Source organism: Chroicocephalus ridibundus, chromosome 1 (assembly GCF_963924245.1).
Source record: "Chroicocephalus ridibundus chromosome 1, bChrRid1.1, whole genome shotgun sequence".
Taxonomy (NCBI): Eukaryota; Metazoa; Chordata; class Aves; order Charadriiformes; family Laridae; genus Chroicocephalus; species Chroicocephalus ridibundus.
In genome coordinates this window covers 219,952,208-219,977,694 of record NC_086284.1, presented here as the reverse complement: position 1 = coordinate 219,977,694, position 25,487 = coordinate 219,952,208, and the positions used below count along the sequence as shown (strand labels likewise).

Sequence of the window (25,487 nt, the reverse complement as noted above, 5' to 3'; positions counted from 1 at the left end):
GCCCAGGGCAGTGGTGGAGTCGCCATCCCTGGAGGGATTTCAAAGCCGGGCAGACGCGGTACTTAGAGATATGGGTCAGTGGTGGTTTCTGTCAGCGTGAGGTTGATGGTTGGACTCGATGATCTGAAAGGTCCCTTCCAACCCGGGCTCTTCTATGATTCTGTGATATCGATCATGGGCACAATACACGCATGAACTAACTGTAACTGCAGGTACCTTTAAAGTAAAATCAAAGGTTATGTTCATAGCGAGAAACGCGTGGCTGGATTAGAGCCAAGGCTGGCCACGGGCAGGGAAGCCACGCTACTGCCCCACGAGCAGTTTGCATTGAAGGGTTTGGGGTTTTTTTGTATGACCAGAGTCATGCTCATCAACCATAATTGCAACAATCAATGATGTATGGAAGAGGAAGAAAGGCCTCCAATGTATACGTAACAGCAAGAGACAGACCGTAATTGGAAACTGCAAAAAACCCACAACCTACTGGACACTGCGGGCGATAACAGCAGCAGCAAACTTAGAGCTGAATTGCTAATAAACATAAAGCTTGTGGAACACTGGAATATGCTATTCATCTCATAGACACCATAAAAGTATAAAACTGAGTGGTGTTTGTGGGGCAGAAGAGTAGATTTTGTTTACCAATAACAGGAACGGGCAAAAGGAGACTATAAATCAATTCTAGAAATAGAAACTGAAGGAACGGCTTCCCTTTCCTACACATCGGATCTCAAGTCCTCATAAATACTTGCTGAAAGGAAACCCTCCTCACCCCCCCCACCACCCCCTTCCCTCGCGGCACGTTTCACGTGGACATTTTACATCATCCCAACTAAATACAGAAGATTTTCACGCAGTTCTCCGCAAAAGTGGTAAACTGAGATACCGCATGCAACAAAACATGACTATTAAAACTAATAAAGACCGACTAGTCCCACAAACCCAGCCTAAGTCAGCTCCGTCCCCAGTGATCCGGCCCTGCCCCAGCTGCGGTTTCACCCCCCCAGTCTCCCAGCAGAGCGCGGGGACCCCCCGCCCATATCTGCTGCGCTTCGCAGGACCCCCGGTGTGACCGGAACCACGCGCTGGGTTTCAGATGAGGTTTTACTACTGACGTGTATGTTCATAAGAACGCTCCCCTTCAAACACTTCGCTCACTGTGCGGCACTGCACTTTGTGTTACTCACTTTCATCCCACTCCTACCCCTAACGCTTTCTTTCCTTTTTGTTTTCCTGATTTTTCTCCATGTGAGCTCTATTAATTACGTTTTTCCAGTTACCTTCCCCAATACGCCTCAACTTTTAGAACGGTCATTAATTATATCCAAACAAGACAGCGTTCAGATCATCCCTAAGAAACTCTCCCACTGGTCTTCCTCCTGCCTAATATTTCCTCTTACCATTCTGCCCTTCACCATCCCACCTCGGGACCAGGCGAATCCACCGCGATTCCCCAGCGAGCCACAAGCCCTGCTCCAGCTGTCGCACCAAACGCCTTAATGATCTCCACAAAGAAACAAGATTTGCTGAATTTCTCTTAGTTAGAGTATCAGCTGCCAAAGAAAGAGCTCAGATTAGTCTGGCACAATTTAAACTACCGATTTTCATTTCATTTTTTATTGTTGTATCTTTCACTGTTCCCTACAGGGAGCAAATAAGGAGTAAGCTTCATTCCTCCCCAGTTACACTTCCAGTATCTTTCAGAGAGCACAAGATAACTCCAGTGCCTCAGCATCAGACGCTGGTACTTCAAAAAGCGCTAAAAATGAAGTAAAGTGGATGAGAGATGTCCGTGTGCTGCATTCCCAGATTATTTGTACATAAGCCTGTGATTTTACACAACAGCATCGCAACGCTTTTTTTAACCTAACCCACATTACTATTTCCGCAGCAGCAGGAACACTTGCTCCAACCATTCAATTTGCTTTTTCCAGCATCCAAAAATGTTACCACGCCTGATCTTTTGGCAGTTCCACTGCTTGCATAACTGTATCTAAGTCAGAATTTTGAAATTATCCTTTTTAAATAACAAAAAGACGACACCACTTTTTCCCTCCAGGAGGGTTTACTGAAGAAGGGGGGCACTGCTTTCCTGTTACCACACCTGGGCAATTTAAAAGGCTTTGTAAAGACCCCAATTTTTTCATTACTTGTTTAAGTATTTGGGTCTTTCACACTGAACCTCCAACCGAAGGGCTTACAGGAGCTAAATGAAACACGTTAAAAGAAACATGAAGGTTTTATTTATTTTTACCAGTTGAGTCACTGACATGCATTTTCTGCTCTACCTCAGTTCAAAGATTCTCCACACGTGCGTGTTTGTGTCTAAGGATCTCTAAAAGGAAAAGGATTATCCTACGAACTGAAGGCTGTCCTTTCCCTTGGACGAGCTCTGTTACCCGGGATGTTTGATAACGAACTCCCCGGAGCTCCACTCAGGGCTTCACAATTTGTCTATTCTCTATCTCTCTATTTCAGAGACCTTTTTCCACGCATCTTTCTTTTAATGCCTTTACTTCAGAGATTTAGAAGAAATCAAGAAAACCTTTGCGAGTTTGTCTTTCGTGACACCGCTGCTGCTACGATGAAGCCCCGTGTGAAGGTCCAGTGGCGCTAGAGCAGATGCCGAAGGGGAACGCGGGAGCTACGCGCTCCCAAACCTCCAGCCTCTCGTACAAACCTACAAACTCCCAAAGCTACAGCTTCATGTTTCCTGTGAAGCCACCGATGAGTATCAATGCTCCAGGCTTTACTCGTCACAACCCAAGCCCAGTCACTGGGGGGAAAGTGTGGGGAAACTGCCCAAACCAGCAGCTCAGCCAGCCCCCCCCGGCCCACCCACCGCCAATTCCCAACCACCCTCCCAAGCCCCAGGCTGGGCAGTTCTGGTTGATCCTAGTCTTTGGGCAACTCGTCCGTCCCCCTCCAAACAGCACAAAATATGGCAGAGAGAGACGCAGTTTCTAATTTCAGCTGTTTAAATCAACAGTATATTGATTTTTTTTAAAAAAAAAGTTAACTTTTAGCATTGCAGCACCCAGCAAGAGCTTCTGCATCCGCCACTCAGCTGCTGAAAATGCTCTCAAGGAACTGAATTTCTGAGTTAGGAACAGACATCTGAATTTTCAACCTACGTGACATTTCTGTGACAGTAATGCTGTTTGGCTGTATAGTGTGTTCGTTACAAACTGTTCTTCAGATATTTTTAACTAACTGTGCTTCGTTATAAATTCACCGAGTGAAAAGCTGGCACAAAAGGCTTTAAGTGAAGAATGTTTGGGTGCCCAGTTAGCCCAAATAGGTACGTATTCCATACATATACATGTGCGACACACAGAGATCTCACTTTTCAAATTCAAACCCATTACAAATGTGTCAATTATACAGTTTTTCAGAAGTTTTTATATATCTATAGGAAAAGCTGTCTGCTCTAGAGGAGCCACACTGGTAAGCTGTCCTTCGGAAGGCAAGCCGGCCCTTTTCCCAGCACAGAGCCGGCAGATCCCCTTCCCAACCTCCTTCAAACAAAGGCTGAGGAGGGCTCCTGAGGTGTTTGGCCTCTCCCAGCCCTCTGGAAGACACCCATGGAGTTCCCAGTGTCCCAGGACTGGTAAGGGAGGCTGCCCCATAGCAGTGACTCTCCCACCTTGTTGCCCAAAGCACAAGCACCAACGCGAGACTCCTCTCCTTTGCCCTCACCCCAGCCAAAAAAAGCTTTTAGCTCCAGTGCTCTTACGGGCTACTCAGTCCATGCAGCGAGTGAGACCGGGAAATGATCTTTCATGGAATACTGAAACACCAGAGAGTTAGGCCAAAGCAGGTGTCCAGGCAATCAAACGAGGTTCTGTAACCCACAGGACTCCTCTGCAAGCTTGAAAGTGGAATGGTACCACACACAAAAAACCCCCAAAGAGACACAGACACCGCTGTAGACCAGCGGAATGAGTCACGACCTACAGGAGCCAGGTGAAGTGTCCTGGGAGGCCACAAGCGAGACAATACACTCCTGTAACACTGTCCATGGGGTCTGAAAACGGTGCCTCTGGGAGCAGAGAGGTACGGCAACCTCTGAACACGCAGCTCCTTGCGCTACACAGTCACAGACTGGTTGGGGTTGGAAGGGACCTCTAAAGACCATCTACTCCAACCCCTGCCACGGGCAGCAACATCTTCCACGAGACCAGGTTACTCAGAGCCCCGTCCAACCCGGCCTGGAATGTTTCCAGGGATGGGGCATCCACAGCTTCTCTGGGCAACCTGGGCCAGTGTCCCTTTCCTCACCGGAAAGAATTTCTTCCTTCTGTCCAATCTAAACCTGCCCTCTTTCAGCTTAAAACCACCGCCCCATGTCCTGTCACTACAGGGGGGTTTCTGGGCTGCCAGCTCATGGCTGGCTTTCCCCACCCCAGCCCCCCCCAAGCCCTTCTCTCAGGGCTGCTCTCCATCCCTCCATCCCCAGCCCGGGCTGGCACCGGGGGCTGCCCCCACCCAGGGGCAGGACCCTGCACTGGGCCTGCTTGGACCCCATGGGGGTCACAGGGACCCACTTCTCCAGCCTGTTGGGGTCCCTCTGGATGCCATCCCTTCCCTTAAGGGATAAACTGCACCACTCAGCTTGGTGTTATCTGCAAACGTGATGAGGGTGCACTCAATCGCACTATTGTTGATGAAGATATTAAATAGTACTGGTCCCAGTACAGACCCTTGAGGGACACCAGTCATTACAGGTTGCCACTTGGACACAGAGTCACTGACTGTAACTCTTTGGACGCGACCATCCAGCAAATTTCTTACCCAACAGTCCATCCATCAAACCCATCTCTCTCCAATTTAGCGGCCAGAATGTTGTGTGGGACCATATCAAAGGCCTTACAGAAGTCCAGGTAGTTGACATTTGTAGCTCTTCCCTTGTCCACTGATGCAGTCACTTCATTGTAGAAAGCTGCTAGATTAGTCAGGCATCATTTGCCCTTGGTGAAGCTATGCTGGCTGTCTCTAATCGCCTCCCTGTCTTCCACGTGTTTCAACATCCTCCAGGAGAATCTGCTCCATGATCTTACCAGACACGGAGGCGAGGGTGACTGGTCGGTAGTTCCCAGGGTCCTCCTTTTTACGTGGTGTTTCCCTTTTTCCAGTCACTGGGGACTTCACCTCACCACCACAACTTTTCAAATAGGACAGAGAGTGGCTTGGCAACTGCATCAGCCAGTTCCCTCGGGACTCTGGGATGGAGCTTGCTGGGTCCCACAGACTTATGTATGTTGTTCCTCAGATGGCCTTGAATCTGATCTTCCCTTACAACGGGAGGGACATCCTTGAGGTTCAGGGGCTTGAGAGATGTGGGAAGAGTGATTACCATTGAAAACTGAGACAGAGAAATTGTTGAGTATCTTGAGTACCCCAGCCTTCTCCATGTCAGTTGTCACCAGTTTTCCTGTCTTATTTACTGGGAGGGGCAGCCGTGGATTTTCTTTAATCTTCCTTTTCTGGCCGAGGTACCTGTAGAAGCCCTTCTTACTGTTCTTCACATCCCTTGACAATTTATTGAGACTTTGCAGACTTGGATGGTCCAGAGGAACTTTCCACGCAAACACAACCATATCCGACACCTGGATGCTTGCAGTTGACGGTGGGGGCAACGGCACGGCATTACCCATACCCAGGCAGCACCAACACGACAGAAAAGCGGAGCTCTTGGAGAAACCACACTATCCCATTTGTGGAAGCAGCAGGACAGGAACACCTACGCACACGCCTGTGTGTAACACACGTGCTGATTGCAGTATGCGTATTTTTGCACGAAGCACATGCAGTCTTCTGCAATACGCAATGTAACTACTGAAGAACATGAAAACATCTGGAAAATACAGGGCAAGACCAGGAAAAAGTTCCACATGATGAAAGGGACACCCCTACGAATGCTCCATTTTGAGTTGTATCACGAAACAAACTAGTATATCTATAACGTAATAAAAAATGTTCATGATTACTTAAAAAACCACTGATAGTCTAGAAAAGTAAGCACCCCGTTCTGCAATGATTAGCTAAATTGTTTTTTCTTTAATCTGCTTCACTGCAGGTAAGCCATCATAACTAACAAGGTACTTGTTCTCTACGAGCTCTGAAGAGCTTGAAGAGAAGCACTTGTAAGAAATGAGATCTCCCCGTGAAGGACCTGAGCTGCCGTGAAACAGCATTAATCACCAAAGAGCAGTTCATCTAACGGGACCCACCACAGGAAACCGAAACCAGGGTAATCCACCTCCTGAAACGATGGTATCGCCCTGTGGAGCCTGGAATGAGCAAACCCTTTCTCTTGGCATTCGGATATAAATCCATCTTCTGCCTGTAACTCAAAAAGTACACTTCACCTCCTTCCAAAATGCTGATAAGAAAAAACGCTTACTGAAAAAGAGGAAATGGGCTAAGAGAAACCAAAACCAGCGGGAGAGCTGCTGACTATTCTGAGCCTAATACACAGTAAATACAATTTCTTCTTGTGATACACAACTTACAAAGATTCTACACCGTTTCCTGCTTACGCTGTCTTTAAGACACCTATTTAAACTTCAGGAACTTCTAAATACTAAAATATTAAACACTAGAAGTCACTAATAAATAATAAACAATGCACGTTTAACTGTACAGCAGAAGTGACAGACGAAGAAACAGGAATATGAAAGAGTATCCTACTTTCTCCAGCAATTTGTGGCATTACATACCCCAATAAAGAAAAAACCCAGGAAATTAAATCAAATCAGGAGCATCTTAGGCATCTGATGGCAAAAAGTAAAAATAACTGCAGATTTCCAGGACAAAAGACCACAAAGAAGCAGATGCCAACTGCCAACTTTAAACGTTTATACCCTCTAAGTGTAAACTGCTTTCTGCGTTCATTCCTCTGTTCCTGCTGAGGAGGTCCCAATCCTCAGAATAGCAGGGCCTCAACGGCTTCTCGGTATACCCAAAAACCTACCAACAAGGGTATCACGACCATGTTCAACACCCAATGAGCCACCACAGCCAAGCCACCCAGCTCTGTACGGCAGCAAAGCGGAGGGAACCCTACAAAGGAGGGGGGCGAGGGGGGCACACCTACCCGTCCCCCGCAGCTATTTCAGCATTTTCCCCAGGCTTCTGCAGTACCTTTTAGCACCTTGTGGAGCTCGAAAACTGAGACCAGTTTAGCCAGGTGCACTTAGTTTGAGATGCACATCTGCAGAAAGGCTGAAGAATGTCTCTCTCCTCCAAAGAAAACACACTTTTATCTGCAACTTTGACTCTTGGCCTTGTTATGCCTTACTGATGCATTATCATCTCACGCATACTTTCAGTTATCCACATACAAAACAATTAAGCAGCATTAAAGTCTGCTAAGAGGACTCAAAATTGATTAACCTTTGGGTAGGTCCCCACTCAAGGGAAGGCTTGCTCCACAGCTCTAGCAGATTGGAACAAGACCTGTTATTGACATTCCTGTTCAGAAAAGTAATATCGCCTTATCCATAGAGTTGTGTGGTTTCTCTTTCCTCTTTCCCTGATAATCCCTGACCTCCCACGCACCTGCCTGGCACAAGCGGTAGTTGACAAAACAGACAGGAACAGAACAATTGCTCTGTCAACATCAGATACTGAGTCTCTGTCACCATCAGGCCGTCCTACTCCTCTCGCTCTTCGACTGCAACTGCTGAACTATTTGACCTTCATCTCTAAGTGAAGAAGACTCGGGCTTCACGTCTCGAGCAAGGTCTGAGCGATGCTTTCCATGAAAGCCAGAAAAGTCAGGAGACAGAGACCGAACACCGAGTCACATCAGAAAGCGCTATGGAGAAACGTTTCTCTGAGGTTTATAACAGTCTGCTATACAAACATATACCAACTCACCTATGGCCACGTACCAGATAGCACTGCCCTTCATTCAGCCTTCTCAGTATTTCGGGGCATTTATTCTACGTCCAGAGAAGCCTCAGAGTATACTACAACGAGACTCCAACGTGCTGGGAGCTCCAGAGATACAAGAATAAGCAGCAAGGCCAAACGCAGGAGTGTCCGGAGCAGCAGCCTAACCCTGAGGGCTAAAGGGAGGAGAACACAGCCAGGAACTGGTTTGTGTAAGTATCGCTAATAGGAACAAAATCCTTCCAACTGTTACATTTCAACAAACTGCTTCTCCTTAGGTCTAGACGATGAAACAGCCTCTTCTGGCATTATTAGCAGTACAGCAGTTCTCATTTTGAACGAGTGTTCCATCCTGAAGTTCAGTAAGAGGGAAAGGTTTGTCAAATGAAGAACGCCCATTTTTTCCCACAAGTTGGCATTACGTAAAAGTTTGGGGTGGATTTCTGATTTAACTCTTGATACTGCTTCAAGAATGCGTCTTCAGTGCTGAAAGTACCTTCAAGCGCTGTCAGAGCTCCCCAAATATCCTCTTGCGAAGTGCTTCTTACCCTACTGTGAGGCTACCGCTACTCTGCCTCACCTTACCCCGGAAAGGGGGGCTTCGGTTCCCAGGCACACTGCACGCACTTGTGTCTTCTCCTGCCCTCCATCCAGGGCTGAAACGGCAAGGGAAGAGTTTATTAACTCGGGAGGCAAGAAGCCAAGGAAAACCCACATCTCCGCTTCCAACATCAGCTTCTGGCTGATGACGATCTCCCCTTCTGTATATGAAGAGGCTTTTATGATTTTCTTGACATACCGCAGCTTCTTTGGTCAGGATTTCTTTATTTCTTGGATCTTCTCAGAAAAAGCACAGCAGTGCCTCAGGAAAGGCCTCACGTAGCGCTGAGGTGCCTCATGCCCAGAGGGAGCGATGCTCCGTGTCAGCCCTCGGGAGAGCAGCCCCCGAGGCACGGGACAGCAAGGCAAGAGTGAGCCTCACCTTTTTAAACACATTGGGGCTTGCGATTGAGAGTGTTCTCTGACCTTAAGCCATACCGAAGTTTCGAATGGTTTGGAAAAGTACTTTTTAAACCAGCTGTTTTGAGTTCACCGAGTATCATTCCTCCTCCCGCCCGTGCGGAGCTGTAAAATACAACTGCCTCGCGCTCCCTTTCCCCGTACCATCTCAGGCGTGGAACAGAACGCAAACTGCTCGAGCAACACCCGACAATTAGAAAAAAATAATGATCTATGAAAAGCAGAAGGAGGGCGTAAAGCTGAAGTATAAAGGCAATGTTCATCACAAGGCCAGAGTGCAGTACACAAATAGTTTTCTGTCTACAGTGATCACATTGTGTACATTAAAATCATTGCTTTAAGTTAAAATTGTTTCACAAGTACAGGAGGATGGTACAAGTTAAGGAGTAAGATATGTTAAAAACTTCAAGCTGTATGCATAGATGAACTATGAGAAAGCTGCTCTGTAAGATGATTTTTAGGAACTACGAAATTGTGAATGTAGGGTTTTTTCTATATATAAGAAGTTAGAGGTAAGTCTCAGGCTTTGTTTAAATCTGATCTCTACAGTGAAATACTCAGTATCTTTACTTATTTAAAACTTATTTAAAAACAAAACAGTGCAAACAAAAACATGCATTTGGTAAAAGTGGTAACTTTTTCTTAAAGATGACAGATAAATTCCTTGGATAAACTCGAGAATAGAAACATAAGTGCTTTTTGCACCATAAATAACTAACTATCGTTCACAATGAATTTGAATTTTCTCATTTTACTAACCATCTCCAACTGTTCAACTGTCATTCTTTCACCTAACCTCATACCACAAAAAGCTCGTTCCTGCCACGGTTCACTTATTCCCCCCATATTTAAGTTTCCAGTTTTGTAAAACTGGGGAAGTCCTGAGCCGCGCGAGGATGCTGGGGAGATTAACAGCTGCGAACAGCTTAAAATAAGCTTTCCATAACCGGGTATTTCTTCACCGAGCTGTTATCCCCCACCGCCAGCCTGCCTTTATTTGTAGCCGAGGCAGAGTTCATTTGAGACACCAAGAGGCTGCTTACAGCCCTGCAGATATTCAAAACAATCCCTGTCACACAGCTCCTCGAGTTTCACTTTCCTTCCTTAAACAACAAGTGAAAAAAAAAAAAAAGAGCTAAATCAGAATATGAGAACATGAGGATAAACACGGCAGGGTCACGGTTCACATTCTTGCTGCTCGAGATAACTCTTGCTATTTTTCTTTTAAAGCTGTTTCTAGCTCTTAGATCTGGGGGAAAAAATTAAGTGTACTCGTTATAACTGCTATAATGAGGTTTGTCCCGTCTGGAAGTTCTCCTCGGCAGGGGGAAGGCAGCAGGACGCCCGCACTGCCCACAGCTGGCAGAGACCGGCCTGCGGGCATCAGCCATCGGCAGGGACATGCAGACCAGGGAACGGGGACGGAGCTGGCAGGGGCCACCCACAATTCCGTCCCCCAATGGGCCAGACACGCCGGTCATTCCCTTTGCAAGGGACTGGAGGCCTTCAATTTCCCAAGTGCTTTAATCAGCAATTACTGGTACGGACCTGTAACACAGTAAATAACATAATAGCTAATACTGACCTGACCCTTCCCAATTGTCTCCAAAGTACATCAAATAACCACTGTTGTTCACACTTGGCACTTGATTCAGGTGTTTTATAGATGTAAAATAAAAGACACAAGTTGCTTATTTTCAAGCCGTTAACTCAATCCCAGCGGCACAACCTGTACCCAGTTGCAGGTAATTTTATCTGGGCAACCAGTTTACCCAACAGCTTCCTTACGATCATGTTGTGATTTACACCCAAAACGACCCAGGTGCATTTTCAGTCTTAATGCACAAGACCTTCTCGCTCTCTGCAGCTCCCTGAAAGGAGGGGGCAGCCGGGGGGGGTCGGGCTCTTCTCCCAAGGAACAGGCGGTGGGACAAGAGGAAACGGCCTCAGGTTGTGCCAGGGGAGGTTTAGGATGGATATTGGGAAAGATGTTTACACTGAAAGGGTTATTAAGGCTTGAACAGGCTGCCCAGGGAAGGGGTGGAGGCACCATCTCTGGAGGGATTTAGGAGCCGGGCAGACGCGGTGCTGAGGGACACGGGTCACTGCTGGCTTTTGTCAGAGTCAGGCTGATGGTTGGACTCGACGATCTGAAAGGTCTCTTCCAACCTGGGCAGTTCTGTGATTCTATAAGTTGCACTTTTGCTGTCCTCCGCATCTTTAACCCTGTAACACCACAAAATACTAAAACGCCGTTGTTGGAAGGCAGTTACGGCGCCAGAGGAGGGCCTGGGAGCCCGGCCGGGCAGGAGCACGCGTCTCTGCCAGCCCCATCGTGGGGCAGGACAGCCCTACAGCCTCCCACGGGCTCTGCTCTCCTGTGACGAGAGATCCACCTTCCATCTCAAAGTAAGACACACAATTTAGTCCCCTGATTTGTTAGATTACTTCTGTTCTTGCTTGGAGCTGCAAAAATAAGACTTTTAGAAAGCTAGGTGTGCTCTGTCAGGCCGGAGCAACGAGCCGCTTCACTGAAGGTTGCCGCCAGCAGGCAGCTCCAACAAATCACCCCACCAAAACAAAAAAAGGAAAAATTTCATATTACAATTCACAGCAAGAAACGTGTCAGGCTCAAAACGTTTTGTGCAGAAGATAGATTGATTCACATACGGTAATGAACAGCTTTTAAGGAAGGCAGGTGCCTTCCGGACATGCGGGGAGGAGTGACCATCCTTGCTCTCCGTAGTACAAAAAAAGAGAAAAAAAGTGACTAAACGGATGGGGAAGAGGAGAAAAAAGACATAGACAAGTTCCAAAAGGTGCTCCTTGTTTGATATTTTCAAACGGTCAGTGGATTAATTGTTGCAGCTCTTTGTAAACTCACCTTCAAACCCAGTCTGTCGGAGCGGTGACCTGTACAGGCATCACAGGGAAAGACGTTTGCTGTCCCCAGCGCCCTCCAAGCCCCCCAGCACTGGGGACAAGGCATACACACACCCGGCTCGGAGAAGGCAGGGTGTCAGTCTTGGAATTCTGCATAGGAACTGGGAGATGAAATATTTCCTGCATTTTTTCCAAACAAGTTCCTGGGCTGCATCCCCAGCAGCGTGGGCAGGGGGGCGAGGGGGGGATTCTGCCCCACTGCTCCGCTCGGGGAGACCCCCCTGCAGTGCTGCCTCCAGCGCGGGGGCCTCAGCACAGGAGAGACACGGAGCTGTTGGAGCGGGGCCAGAGGAGGCCCCGGAGATGCTGGGAGGGCTGGAGCCCCTCTGCTGTGGGGACAGGCTGAGAGAGCTGGGGGGGTTCAGCCTGGAGAAGAGAAGGCGCCGGGGAGACCTTGGAGCCCCTGCCAGTCCCTAAAGGGGCTCCAGGAAAGCTGGGGAGGGACTCTGGCTCAGGGAGGGGAGCCACGGGACGAGGGGGAAGGGTTTTCCACTGGAAGAAGGGAGATTGGGATGAGATATTGGGAAGAAATCCTTTGCTGTGAGGGGGGTGAGCCCCTGGGCCAGGGTGCCCAGAGAAGCTGTGGCTGCCCCATCCCTGGAGGGGTTCAAGGCCAGGTTGGACGGGGCTTGGAGCAACCTGGGCTGGTGGGAGGTGTCCCTGCCCAGGGCAGGGGGTGGCACTGGGTGGCCTTTAAAGGTCCCTTCCCACCCAACCCATTCTATGACTCTAAGTTTAATATCACAGCCTTTCCATTCTATTATTACAATTAATTAACTGTATGTATTCAAACTAAAGCACTGGGACATTCAGGTTTAATCCCGGTGAGGCCCAAGCACGTAGCTACCAAAGTACCTTTCTCCTGATGTCTGTCGTATCTCGGGTCTCACTACTTCACCTTAGGTCAACAATAAACTAGAAATACCTTTTGGTTTTTCAGGCGGACATCTCAAAGCCCTTTGAAGCCGCTCATATTCTTTCTGAACTGCAGTATCTCATTAAAGGGAAACCCATAAAGATTTAAGTAAACAAGTTTTCTCTAACTATATGCTGCCACTTTTGAAGATTAACTGCTTTAAGGGAAGCATTTCTAAATTTGATACATGTGGAATTAAACTGTCATTCAAACACCTGCTATTTGCCAACAATGCACTGCAGGAATTTTTTAATATTCAGAAGGTATGCAGAGCTTCAGTCAAGAAGCAGAGGAACACACAGAGCAATCCCTGGCTGCTCACAGATTCTGGGGGAGAGGTTTAAAAATCATTAAAAAAAAATAATATTCATCTTACTATGTATGTTTCAAAGTAATGACTACTTTTTGCCTTATTCCTTATACAAGTAGAATGTCAAAAGTCTCCCTTCTCCTCCGTGGGGCCCATAATGACTGTTTCACCCCTTCTGTCTCACTTCATTCATTCTTCCACTTATCAGTGATTTCCACTCTGTGGCCTGGATTTTATTTTCGTTAACATTTTTGAGGGGGAAACGTGTGTTTCAGAGCCTTCACCCGAGTACCATTAACTTTGGTAGCGGCACTTCTACCTTTTCTAGAAAAGGCGAGGGGGAGTCTGCAGGAACAGCAGGTGATTAAAATTCACCAACTGAAAGACCCGTATTGCCGTGTATCACAAAACGTACAGCACCGTGCAACGCTGCGTTGGCCGCCATAAAAAAATACACTGCACCTCCTACTTCCCCTAAAACGCTGGGTGAGGCTTTTTCTTACTCTTCATTTCTGAATTCTGTGTTTTGTCCAGGATTATTACTGCAGTCAGTCCCGTAGTTACCAAAGGCTACCCCGAGCCTTACCGAATACAGGCACACACACAACACACCCACGGCATTTTCCAACCTTTCAGAATGCTCTCAGTACTCCAAGGCCAGTAAAAATGGACATGGAGGGCCAGCAATCACCACAGGCAAGTCCTGCTGGAAACTGGGAGGAAATTACCAAGATTTACGGATTTTTTTATTTAAGCCTATTTAAACCCATTCCTGATAAAATAAAACATTTAACATTTTCCACTTAGTTACTAAGTGGAAACACATGGAAAAGCGGAGAGAAGTACATTATCCTACTTGTTTCATAAAAACCTATTTTTGAATACTTCTGACTTTCCTGTAACATCCTTTCTGTTATAAAAATACAAAGGAAAACCTAACTTCGTCGGCCCTGTCACAGCTGAAGAGTGTTCCTCGGCCACATCTAACTCAGTCCCTCTCTTCAGTCTTGACAGGTACGGATGCCTGATGTGTATTTTAAGGTTATTTTATGATTTTTTTTTTGGCTAAGTTTTAATACAGAATTTCCTTTATTTCCTCTATAATCATAAATAACTTTAAGCATTGCCACACAGAGCAAAAGAAAAAAAAATGCAAATAATTCTCTCCAATTGCAGCATCTGAGCGAGGTTTCGAACACACCTGCGCGTCGGCTGGGACCAGACCCCCAGGAGCAGCCGGCGCTCACCCGAGAGCTCTGCACCTTTAAAACGCAGCTACCGAACAACGAATTGCAGGGAGTAAAGCATCACTTTATTTAACTTAGTGAACTTCAAGCCTAAGACTAGCTTTTTAAGCAAACTGTTAAAAATTTATAAAACCTACAACAAAAACATGCAGATGGACAAGGACAGTGCGATCGACGGTTCATCTGAACTCCCACAGAAATACTTTCCATGGGCTTCTCCAAACAGCTTTAAAGAAAAGCTAGCTTTCTTTTGTGAATCAGCAGCTGGTTAAAATAAAAGAAATAAATCAAAAGCAAATAAAAAAAAAATAGAAAGAGGCGGCAAGTAGGGTCCCAAAAGAACCAGTGCTGCCCAATGGATTTGTAAGCGATTTCAGGAGAAAGACGAATAGCAAGGTAGAAACATTTACTAGTCACAGAAAAATTATTCAGCTTAAACCTACCAAAGCCGACACAAACAGCTGCACAACGATTTCATGTTAGTAATCAGCCAGACAATGAAACTGCAGATTTATCTCAGCGCTGACAAAAGCACAGAACTAATCATGGGAGAAATCCCAGCACCGAACGATGACGGCTAAGTTATCCGCTGAGATCCCTCTGATCAGGGATCTGTGGCCATCCAGCACCTTCAGGCAGAAACGCCCAGATCTTTATTATGGCCAGGCTAGCAAAATAAATACTAGCAGGGTTTATAAACATCACCAGCAGGTATCTGAGCAGCAGCTTCATCACTGCAGGAAAATTTGTCTTCTTGAAAGGAGGACAAGCGGGGGATAAACAATTTGCGCTGACCATTTTGTCTGAGCTGGCAAATCCTGGCTGCTGGGCTCCGTTCAGGCAAACTCGGGAGCTTCCTGGGACCAGCCAACGCCCGCAGTGTCCTCGGATCCTCAGGGAGTCTCTCATCCTCCACCCGTTCTGAAGCCAGGCTGTCCCTCTGCCCCTCGTCCATCTGAGACGTATCCCACGATGTATCCCACACTCTCCTGCGCCGCGAGCTTCTGTCCTGCTGCACTTTCACACGCTCACACTCTTCTGCTGCCCCATCCCACCTTCTGGGAACTTCTTGCCCCCAGTGTGCTTGGAGGATCCCAGGCAGGAGCCATCCCCCCTCCTTCCGCAGGGGTTTGCCTGACCCAAGTGCCACAGCCAGGACAGAGCACCAAGCAGCCCTATTGTCACGCACGGCCACCCCTCTGAAGAAAGGTGACATTTTAACACACAAATCAAACAGATCCTGTTTGTTACGGCCATTTGGAAACCATCTTGGAGCCACTGTTGAAGGAGCTCAACACAGAGCAATAGCCAAAGAGGTAAGAGTAATGTCCACAGTTATTAGGAGAAAGAAGAAGTAACCAGAAGGCATGACATCATTTGACTATCGCGCGTTCACATCTCGAGCGCGGGTCTGGTTCACTTTTCTCAGGAGAGACAGCAGAGCTCGAACAAGTGCAGCTGGTCTGATTGGCTTCTAGAAGAGACCGAGCGGAACGAGACACAGCACAGCTTCTAATGGAAGATGCACTAAGCTTGACTTGATACATGGCTACAGCTCAGAAAAACAACAGATACAGAGAAAAGCATGAATGGTATTAAGGAGGTGAATAGGCAGCTATTTACAGCTCCCTATAAACCAAGGGGGAGGACACCTCACAAAGTTATCAAGCGGCCAACTCAAAACCAGGCAGAATGAAACACTAATTATGTTCTGCATGGGAAGAAGCCCCGTGGAGCGTACTGCCGCAGACGGTTACAGGGTCCAAAAGCTCAACTGAGCCCAAAAACCCAGCTGGTTACACCAGTTCATAAAACTCAGCTTTATAAAGGACAGTGCCGTTTCAGAGAAGTCACTAACCCTGGTGACTCCCGCGGCGGGAGTGCCTACCCTACACCCACACTGCTCCGAACCTCCCCAAGCACACCCTTAGCAAGAGCCGGTATCGGAGGGTCCTGACCCAGCTGCACCCCAAGGATGACTGTCATTTCTCAGACTGGGCTACACTGTTATTTCCAGCTACTATTTTCTATTTCCAGCTACTATTTTCCATTTCACTGGCATAGATGACTACAAACGCCTGGATACCACCCAGGTGCTTTGCTTCCTAGATGGCTTCCAGAACAATTTTCACCAGTTTCAAGCCGTCAGGTCTGACATGCAACGTAACTATCGTCAGCTCCATCAGCAGCACCTCTACTTACGGCTCACCTAAAATCTGCACTTTTCTGCAAGAAAATTTAGGATCTCCTGCATTCTTTTAGGATCTTCGAGAATGCCTTTAATTGATAACGTATTGCCCCTGGCAGACCGTGCTTAACGTAAAATCTCTTGCCTTTGGAGCATTAAGAAAGCGTTTCCTAGCTGACTTGCCAATAGGAAAACGACAGAGCGAGCCAGCCCCGCTGGCGGCACTGGGAGGGATGGCAGTGCTCCCGCAGGCAGCCGGGCCATCTCCAGTAATCCTCAGGCAGTGAAACCCCAACGCAATTACACGCTGCATGAGAGGGCAGTTCCTCTTGCTTGCTTTAAACTGCCTGCTTGAGAACTTTCTCGGACACTTCCAATTTCTCACCTTACGAAGACCAGTGAGTAATCACAGGCTATTCACTTTCACTGCCCCAATGACAGAACACACCGCGTGTCATTTCCATATCGCTACTTCTTGGAACAGCCACAAGCAGTTCCCAGAAATAGATAGCCACCAGAAAGAAAAAAAGAAGTTCCGCCTTCTTCCTGTCAATTACATACATTAAATGAGAGCTGAAGTTTTGAGAGGCACTTACCAGTTAAACCTGGTTGTAGGGAGTGACCTGACCCACAAACCATGGCTCGGCTGCAGACTCAACAGCACAGAGGAACCGAGCTCCTCTGCTCTACGGAACCAGCTCAGACCCATCACAGCAGGACTGTCCCAGGGACACTACGGTTTCCTCCCAAATGACTCCAGGTATTAAATATCAAAAACTACCTCACTAGCAACCACCAGAACAAATAATATAGCATTATAAAGCACGCTGTCACTACCGAGCTTAAAAAAAAGAAAGATAGATGTGCATACCTTCAGTAGAAGTTATTTCAAACGTGAAATCTTCTCCACAGACAGAGAAACATTTGGGTTACAGTTCCTGGAATATGCCCAGCTTCAGAAAATTATTTTCATCCAGTGTGAATTCTTTCTCAAGCTTCTTATCCTGGAAAATATTTTTAGAAGTCACTATTAACCAAAGGTAACCGAGGGCCAAAGATTACTTTTTTTCCTAACAAAATTCCAGATTACCTTTAGGCCCAAAGAAAAATTGGAGCCAGGCTGTAGGTGAGACACAGGCTTTGCAAAGCCACCACCGTGTCAGACCCTCCAGTTCCCCCCAGTGCAAACCTGAGCCCTCGCACCGAGCGGGGACCGCAGGGGGGTCAACAGCCCCCTCCCCGCCATGGCCCCGGACACGGCTGGAGGCTTGTACCTCAGTCAAGGACATGCTCGTTTTCTCGGTATCGCTTCAAAAGAAAGTTATAGGTTGCCAAGGAAACTTAAGGGTCATTTTCACTTGTTCCAAGAATAATTGCAGCAACAACACACATATTTCACATTCGGTCTGGGGCCGTGAGGCATCCGGGAGAGCTCCCTGCACTTGCAGGAGGTGAAAGGAGGCATGAGAGCGGAGCTGGGCTCAGGTCGGACGGAGCTGGGCTTGAGCCAAGCCTCCCCGAATCCAGGTATTCCTTTTGGACCAAACAGCAAATAACAGCAACCAGGCCCTACGTGGAGAGTAATGTTCAGTGATATGGTTTAGTGATGGGTTTCGGCAGTGTGAGGTTGATGGTTGGACCCGATGACCTTAAAGGTCCCTTCCAAGCCAAGCCATCCTATGAGTCTGTTCCCACACCATCCCAACACAGGGAGTACACTCATCACCGGGGCAAACCCTCCATACACCCGAACAGCCTCGCAAACCTCAGAGCCAGCGGAGGCACGGCAGCGTCACACAGAGCACCAACAGAAAGAACAATATCATTTTCTCACCTTCTTATCAGTAACTACTCATTGGAAGTACAACATTCACCCAAAACTGAAGTAATTGATTTGAACGGACAGTGTACATGATTTTATTGTGCATATTTAAGGTCTGTAAATTTGATGCCTTCTTTTCCCCCAGCCTTTGTCCTACAGAGTCTTTTAAACATTACAAATGACAAACTGAACATAAAACGGTGATAGATTTAAAATCACAACCCAGGGCCCAACAATTAAAGTGCTGCTCTGAAAACAGACTGAACTGTTTTCCAGAGGAATGATGGTACACCTCAGGTGTATTCGGAATACAGGAAGAATTCTGTGAGACAGAGCTTGACCAAAAGCTACGTTTTTTGATTCTACATATCCCTTTAAAAGTCAAACTCTCTTTTGGAAATCAACTCACAGATGTGAATATCTGGTGCATTTACTTAAAAGCAAAGGGTGCACAGAACAGCTCTGAATAATGACTTGGAGTTTGGCACAGGGCAGTTATCACTTAGAAGCTACTTTATTATGGAAATTCAAACCATCTGCACCATTCTGACACTTTTGTTTGTTGTGCTTGTGGTCAGGATAACCCATCCTTCACTGCGGGTAGCGTTACCTCAGCCCCAACGTGTTACTGCACACAGAGCAGCCCCTTGGGCTCGCCCAGGCGCAGCGTCGCACCTCTCCGTAACCCGCCTGACGGCGGCGGGCACGACGACTGCCGAGGGCTCCTGTGCGGAGCCTACGCGTGCCCCACAGCCCTCACCACCACAGCCACACAGCTGACGGCCATCAGCCTCAGCTAGATCTGCCTTCGCTCTTTATCCTGTATTCACCTCAGTTTTTCTTCAATTTCCTCAATTATTTTTTAATTGAAACAGTTACCGAATGAATTTCCAAATAAGCGTGGTAAGACAACTGGATCTGCTGTATTTCCACAGTTGAAACATGGATTTGGATGATGTGGTTAATTAATTACTTCCACTCTGAACACATACTGCTGAGATTTCAGCCTTACTCTCTTCTGAGACATGCACTTTATTTTATCTGGCAACCAATTTGAAACAAAGCATGATAAAGTAGTTAAAGTAAATAAGTGTTTCTATTTTCTGCCTTTTCTCCTAGTGATTTGACATTTTTTGCTGAACTCACTGTGTGTCAACCAGCTACATACACAGGCATGGGCAAAAACGTACCACAGTACATCCATACAGAAGTTCAGTTTTGAAGTCAAACCACGCAGGGGTTTCTATGTTGTCAAAAGCGAAGTGTCCCATTTCTAACAGGAGAAATCATCCACCTCAGCAGAACAACTACTATCTCCAGTGATTTCCTGGAATAGGGTAGAGAGAGTAAACCCAGCAGACCAAACATGCTCCCCTACACTCACACATTTTAGAGGAAACGTAACCTAACTTAGGCTACGAATTTTAAAGTATACTCCAAAGGGAGTATGCCGTGATTCCCCGCAGCACAGACACAGCAGCAGCAAGGTGGATGGACAGCTATCAGCAAATTCCTTTTGAAAGCACCTGTACGGAGACAGCAGCCTGGCCGGGCTCCACGATGAAATAATTAAGCACCTGTGGCTTCAGAAGAGCAGAACCAGTCCCAGCTGTAGCAGTGCCATAGGAGCTCTCGTCTTTGGGAAAACCACATCACCGCTCAGAAACACCGAAATACAGGTCAGTGACCCAGCAACAAGATACAGCTTTTCAGTTTGATACAACTTTAGATTGGGTTAAACCTGAGCCCACTACCTTCCTTATTCCAACAGTGCATTTTTGATTCTTTGGAAATCCCATGTTCGTAGACGCTGCTGTGCTACACCTGTCTTCCCACCTCCAGCACACACATCCCGGATTAAGTTCGCAGCGAAGTGCTCACTGGTCAGGCAACGTGCCTAAAACCAATCAATGGGAAACTGATTATTTTGAATGACAATCAGCAGAATTCACTGCTGTGCCACAAAGGCTAAGAGTTTTGTAAAATTCCACAGCTCTCTGGTTTAAATGGATACCAAAGCTTTGGAGAGCTCAAAGCCGCAGACGGGAAGGCTTTGGAGGAACAAATATAAACCCCACGATGCCCAGAACAAACCATCTGCTCGGGGCTGTCCTCGAGCGGCTGACTGGGGGCAGAGGGGTCCACAGCAGGGTTTGGAGTTGGGAGAACTTGTCTTGTTCTTTTACATCAGCTTTGCATTCCACAAAGGGAAGGTTTTCCCACGTGCTGCACATCACAAAGAGATCCAGCCTGAGGAGCGCTGGTCACCCCCATGCTCCTCCGCATCCTCAGCTGTGGGCAGCGAGCCCCGGGGCAGGAATCCCACAGCACTGCTCCCAGGAGCCCCCGAGGGACATCCCGACCACCACCGACCTGCAAGTCACCGCCACCCCGACGCACCCACCACGGCGTGCCACCACCTGCTGCCGTCATCTCCTCTGCACTACCTGCCTCCTACTCACAGATCCCTGAAAAAACAGAATACTCTTAGTTACACAACAACCGGTGAAGTCGTTCTACAAAGGAGGCGGCTGATAAACCCACCGTTCAGCATTACTTACGGATTGCCAGCTTCAAAGCAGTCACCCGCCAGCCAAACCCTTTCAAAGAGTCGTTAGAACCAACAAGGCAGAAAAAAATTGAACCACTTTCACTTTATGAAAGGACATTGGCAGAACGCCCAAGTAATTTGCCCAAAGTTTAGTGTGAGCAAAATCTAAAGGAATTCAAGAGACCGCTGATTTACAGCTCCTTTCATTAGACAGCATTTGTTTCCAAATATCCAAAATACCCAAAAATAGCTATGTGTTTTTCATATAGCCAAGACATGCTTCCAAACATATTAGCTCAACGACGCGAATTAAAATACCAATCAAGAGTGAAAGTCCAGTTTGTATATAGCTCAGTTAAGTCTCTATGAAACTAAAGCGTGGTGCAGCTTTTCCATACACTTCTCCCCAAACCCCCTGTGTGCAGAGTCTGCCTTCCCTACAACCGCTTCTCCGGGCAGTCCTTCAACAGCGGGGCTCGAGAGGTATTCCACAGCCTTTTCATGGAATCCACTCAGAAAAGCTCATTAACAAGCTGTCTAAAATCCACTATATAAACCTCTACAATGCCTCTGAAAGAGCATTTACACTTTAGCAAGTCAAGAAAAAAAAATGATTAAAAATATCCCAGCTTCTCAACTACCTCCTGAGCCCTCTTCGGGAAATTCCCACCTGGAACAGACCTGCTGAAGGACCCGCAATGAACCCTTCTATTACTTTGGGCAGCGTGTGCCAAGACAAGGTGTATCAGAATGGAAAACCAGGGACAGCACATGCACTGTGCAGCTCCTCGGGGACACGGGGAGAACGATGGAACTGCACCATAGCGCCCAGCACCGGAACGCTGCTCCCCACAGCGAGCCCATACGCACCGTCTCCATCAACTAACTACTGGTAACAGGAGTGCTTATCTGCACGGGCATTTCAAGGGGAAAATATTCAGAGAAAAAGTCAGGAGACTTCCCAGAGAAAAATAATCAAAGGTTATATTTAACTCCTAAAAAGACAATGTGGAAGCAGAAGAGTGTCTCTGTGTAACTATTCTAACGGCTTGGCCATGGCAGGAGAGGAACAGACTCTCCCCATCCCTAGATGCACCGGCGGCACCGCACAGGAGTCAGGAGCAGGACGCAAGCGTATGAAAAAAGGACATACCTGTTTGGATAACACTATACCAAAAGCAGCTATTTTTAAAGAAATTAAAAGCCATCCCACCACCTTAGTTACTTTCATATGGTTGATCAGAAATATAAAGCAAGACTAACTAAATTCAACCTTTCATATAAGCTATAACGTCTCTTGTACTAATAAAGTTACGAGTTTTACTTACCCAGCCTAAGGAAAAAAAGCATTTCTACAGGGTATCTCCGTTGCAACTGAAGAGGTAAACAGGGGAACAGGCAGTTTACAGGAAAGTAGTAACAGCCACAAACGATTCTCTAGTCACTTTTATCTCCACTCGCAGATATTTTGTAATTCATTCAGCCACTTCCCACCTACTTCAAGAGCGGTCACCAAAAAAATTATCGTAATCCAAAGGAAAAAGAGGCCAGTATAAAGCAGTCATCCTTTCCGCCTTCTCCTCTCCGGTGTGACAAGTGAGAAATGCAAGGATATTTAAGACAGTCCAGAGGCTTGCCCAGTCACGGGATTTTATACTATCAACACTTGCACCAAGTTTCTGAAGTTGTGGGGTTGTTTGAGATCATCAACTCTTTCCTAACCTCACTTGTGTGAAGATAACGCTGCCAGGAATTCAGGGATAAAAGTGTGTAATGGCCGTAAAATTGTCAAGCAGAAAACCAAAAAAAGCTTATTTATTATTTCCAAGAGATGGGTGAAAAATCAGGATACTTTTCATGTCTTCTAGAAAGCTGCCAAGAGTTCACCCCTCAGGTCTTCGGGGGCACCTGCATCTCCCCACGGGCACTCGGGCATCAGAGTTTGACCGAGCTGCGGCCTCATTGGTATCTTACTTGGAAATTAATTCAGATTCCCCGGCAGCATTCTGCTGCACACAGGCACCACGCTAATCCTCTGCCAGAGCAAGCACCAAACGACTGAGACTGTTACTCCAGAAATTCTCGACTGATTTCAGTCCGCAGAATCCTGCATCCTGCTACTAACATACGTGCAGCCCCGAGACCACTTAGACCATGTTTGGTCTTTTCCACTTCCTCATTTCCCCCAGAAATAAACAAATAAATAAAATAATAATTAAAAAAAAAATCCATCCACCAACTCTTCTGAGACTCAACTGTAACATGGGAAGTTAAATATTGCCATAGTGACTAGTTATAACAGTACATAAATACAACAGCTTACACAAACGAGCCACTGTAGGGTTAACGGGTACTTCTGGCATGTATTAGTTATACACTGAATATTACGCATGGTGCTATTTTTCCAGAAACTGTGCTGAAAACAAACTTATAGGGAACCCTCCTCCAACTTCCATTGCCACTTCGCGCCATTTTCAGAAGAGAATTTCAGAGGAGAATTCCCTGCACGTTTTCAGAGCACTTGAAATTTTACAGAAATTGCTGAAATGAGGGGGGAAAAAAGCCAACAAAAAAAAAAAAACCAAACCAAAGAACAAAACACCAAAAACCAAGAAACAAAATTTTATTTGCAGACGACCCCAAACTGGTCTACTGTCCTTTTTAATGACACTTGTTTTGAAACAAAGGCTCACGTCTCAGCAAAGGCTAACTGCTGTCCTTGCTGCACCTGAAGCGACGGAGGGTGGTTTTGGGGAGAGATGACACAAGGGCAGCTGCATCCTCCTGCCTCTCCACGGCCGCACACCCACAGCGAGAGATCCGAGGGGCCTGGATCCTCACCGCTCTCTCCAACTGTAGCGAAGACTACCTGGTGTCCCAGGCAAACATCTGCTTTGGTTTTAATACCTCCCACAGAGAGCAAAATAGTAACCTTCGGTTTTATCAACCCCTTAGGATAATTCTCAGCATCGACAGCATTTCTGCAGCACCAGTACTGCCCGGTGCCCAGTCCCCGTATTTCACCATAGTCCTTCAGCCACATAAAGGGCACGAAATACCATCTAGAGTCAGAAACTAGTTTAATCTTAGATTAACATTTTACTATTATTGTACTTTCCCAAAACCAGAATAATTCCTTTAAACAATTAGTGTAGGTATAGACCCTCCCATGTCAAGAGACTATAAAATATTTCCCTTTTTCCTGGTGAATGAATTCTCCCTGGAATTTGTTTTCCACCCTAACCGTACGAGCAGCCAGCCGGCTCCTCTCTACCCGAACGCCCAGTTCTGTTCCCAGCCTCTGCCGTTCATCTCTCCGACTCCACACACACACGCTCCTAACAGCAAACACCAGTTTAAAACACATCCTTTATAAATCCAGGTTCAAAGCGACTGCAAATTTATTTTCCTCTCCATCTGGACATTTGCAAAACGATATGCAAACCATGAGATACATGAAACGATACTGGTAATTATAGAAGTAACCGAGACCAGTTACTATTTTAACCTTCTGGCCGAGCACTGCGAGTGTCTCTCACAGAAGCTGACCCATCCACAGAACCAGCATGTTACGGAGACAGCGTTTACGTGGAATCTCTTCCAAACTGCTACGTACAGCGCAAGAAGAATGTGGAGTCATCACGGGGTTTTGAGTTAGACAATAAAGACGGCAGAAGGCCCATCCCCAAGGTCAGGCAGAGCCAGATGACTAGAAGCAAGCTGAAGATTATCTAGCGCAGTTATTTATGGCCATGAACTGCCAAAAGGCACCAGAGCTGTGGCAGAGAAGGAAATCAAGGACGGCGTTTTATCGTCAAATGTGCTCGCTGGAAAGAAGCTGGAGTCTACAATAAATCACCCGCAGAAGTCTGGAAGGCCCCAAATACTGTCCTGCTGGTTCTTACCCAGCACTAATGACAACAGAAGCGCCACACTAAAGCCAGCGACTCACAAGGCAGGGGACAGTCTCATCTCTACCCGCTTTTCTTCTACTGCCAACGTACCACACTGCTCTTTCACACTCCCCAGCTGATACTTTAAGTCAGCTATGATCCATTTTAAGAATGTGTCAAGCCACCCAGTAACTAAACAAGCTGAGGAAAGTTGCCAGTTTAATACATAACACCATGCTGTTACCTCACAAGAATTTACATTTTCAGTATTTTTATCACCAAGATCTTTCCAAGAAATTTGGTAATTTGGGTTATCAAGATTTTCTGACTGCACAACTTAAGTTGCCTGAAAAGGGCCCAACTTTCCAGAAGAGTTGAGTAAACACCCTCCAAAATTCAGAGCACACTACAATGTCCCAAGTCACCCATGACAAAGTCTGCAGACACAGAATCACAGAATCTTCAGAGTTGGAAGGGACCTCTAGAGATCACCTAGTCCAACTGATCTGAAAGTCTTCCACACACCTGAAAGTCTTCCTCCTGTGGCTACTTGGAGGTTTAGATTAGATATTAGGAGACATTTTTTCACTGAAAGGGTTATTAAACATTGGAATAGGCTGCCCAGGGAGGTGGTGGATTCACCATCTCTGGAGGTGTTTAAAAAAAGGGTAGATGGGGCACTGAGGGACATGGTTTAG

The 25,487-nt window shown here is 46.8% G+C and overlaps 1 protein-coding gene across 3 annotated transcripts in view; it reads right to left on the bottom strand.

The window, feature by feature from the left end:
* PPP6R2 (protein phosphatase 6 regulatory subunit 2) overlaps positions 1-25,487 on the bottom strand; it is a 108,028-nt gene that overhangs the window by 61,175 nt on the left and 21,366 nt on the right. For all 3 annotated transcript variants that reach the window (XM_063323791.1, XM_063323790.1, XM_063323792.1), the window contains one exon: positions 17,395-17,527. The gene's annotated coding sequence lies outside the window, so the exon portion shown is untranslated. The remainder of the gene's footprint in view (positions 1-17,394; positions 17,528-25,487) is intronic.